The sequence below is a fragment of the Galeopterus variegatus genome, unplaced genomic scaffold (assembly GCF_000696425.1).
Source record: "Galeopterus variegatus unplaced genomic scaffold, G_variegatus-3.0.2 Scaffold20736, whole genome shotgun sequence".
NCBI classification, from domain to species: Eukaryota; Metazoa; Chordata; class Mammalia; order Dermoptera; family Cynocephalidae; genus Galeopterus; species Galeopterus variegatus.
In genome coordinates, this window is record NW_007746847.1 from 1,832 (window position 1) to 4,246 (window position 2,415).

The window sequence follows — 2,415 nt, forward strand, 5'->3', positions numbered from 1 at the left end:
ATTATACCCCATCAATACATACAATTATATTTGTCAATTACAAATAAGATATACCTTTATCATCCTTTTCTTTTTCCTATATAATGTTATGTTTTTGCTATTAAAATTGTCATGTAAATATTATTTTTAGATAATGATTCACTAATATGAAAGTTTAGCTTGGATAATAAATGCCTAAGTAAAGGCATTTATTATATTCAAAGATAAGAACAAACAAAGAAGCAACAATAAATCTTCACTTGGGATCTTTGGGAGTATTTTTATAAAGCTTAATTTTCAAAAATATAAAGCCTATTGTATTTTCATATGCAAAAAGAAAAAGTGAAATGTCGTTTTTAAAAACTATATATACCTACATACGTTATTTCCACTAAAAAATCAAATCATTTATATTAAGAATGTGACCTCAGACACTAAAGTATTTTAAATTCTACTATAAAAATAAACCTATCTGACATATGTCTTGAAATAATTTCTCCACATGTACATGTGTTGGTTATATGAGTTTTTCATGAATGATGTGTGTGTGTGTGTGTGTATTGATTGTGTGTATATGTGGGAGTTTTGGTAAATATGTTTATTAAGAAATATTTTTTTTGATTATGTATATTTATGGGATACAAAGCTGACCATCACCACCTGTGCCCAGGATGTGATGATCAGATCAATACTATCAGCATGCCCATTACCACAAATTGCAATTATTCCCCGTGCCACCCACCCAATATCTCTCCTACCTTCCCGCCACTCCTCAGCAACCCTAGGTATGTTTTCTCCTTCTACAAGTACCATGCACCTTCATTAAGAAAGATTTTTAAAATAAGAATTCAACGTTCAGAGTTAATCCTTTCTAACCTACTCTTCTTAGGTCTCATATTCTTTAAGTATTTTGCTTTGTAGACTTAATACAAAGTTGGGTAAATTACCTCAGGAAATTAGAAATTTGTGGGCTGAATAGGTAAATAGTTTCCCTATAGGATCTGAGGTGGATGGAACTGCCTTATTGTGGATTCTATGTAATTAAAATATAAATCCTATGGAAGACCTTGCTTTCCCCACAGTCTTTTTAAAGGCACTCTTGACCTCTTTGTTCCTCAGGCTGTAGACCAGCGGATTCAGCACGGGAATGACTATGGCGTAGAATACAGATGCCACTTTGTCTGTGCCCACGGAGTGGCTGGAGCTGGGTTGTAAGCACATGAAGATGCCTGTCCCACAGAAGACAGAAACAGTGGTGAGGTGGGATGCACAGGTGGAAAAAGCCTTCTGACGTCCATCACGTGAGCGCATCCTCAGGATGGCAATAAATATAAACAAGTAGAAGATCAAGATGAGCAGGATAGAGAAGAAGTCGTTGAAGCCACCACAAGAAAAATAACCATCTCACTGATGTAGTTGTCTGAGCATGACAGAGCCTGGAGAGGAGGAGCATCACAGAAAAATTGGTCAACTACGTTGGACCTACAGAAGGAGAGCCTGAAAGTGTTCCCCGTGTGGATGGAAGCATTGAGGAAACCACAGACGTAGGAGCCTGTGGTCAGACGAGCTCACACACCTGCAGTCAAGGTGGTGGTGTAATGCAGGGGGTTACAGACTGCTGCGTAGCGGTCATACGCCATTGAGGCCAAGAGGAAACTTTCCACAGTGATGGCTATAAAGAAGAAGATCTGAGTGGCACAAGCACTGTAGGGCATGGTTTTGTCTCCTGTGAGGAAGCCTGCCATCACCTTGGGAGTGACAGCTGAGGAATAACCAACATCCACCCGGGAGAGGTTACTGAGGAAAAAGTACATGGGAGTGTGGAGACGAGAGTCCAACAGAATCAATCCAATTATCCCCAGGTTCCCAACCAGAGTGATGAGGTAGATAAGAAGAAAGATGATGAAGAGTGGGATCTGCAGTTCTGGGTCATTAGTTAACCCCACAAGAATGAACTCGGTCACCCCTGTACTGTTCTACACCCCTGTACTGTTCTCCGTGGGGAATTGTATGGCTGTCCTGAAGGAATGAGAAAACAGAATCAGAACGATAAATGGAGAAAGACAGCTGAGATTAGTCAGCATGTCCATTCTGTGCCTTATGTCAGTATTGCAATTACTTGTTTCGAGGAGACCTGGATAAAACGTGCCATGAGAAGAAAATTCAACTTTAAATTATTGATAGATCATACAGTGTGCCAGATAAGACAGTTTTGGACATAATACACCCCTGTCTCCTAACTTTTTAGATAATGGAAGTAATGAACAGAAAAAAAAAAAAAAAAAACTTATGTGAGATCTTCACATTAGTATTAATTAGAAAAGGTCGAATTCAAATTTTCCTAAACAAATACAAATTATTCTTTACATTCACGTAGAATAGTTTAGTGTCTTAGTCTACTCAAGCTGCTGTAACAAAATACAACAGAGTGGATAG

At 38.3% G+C, this 2,415-nt stretch overlaps 1 pseudogene; it reads right to left on the reverse strand.

Annotated features, from left to right (window-relative positions):
• Positions 1-1,020: 1,020 nt before the first annotated feature.
• Positions 1,021-1,955, reverse strand: LOC103583229 (annotated as a pseudogene).
• Between the last annotated feature and the right edge of the window lie 460 nt (positions 1,956-2,415).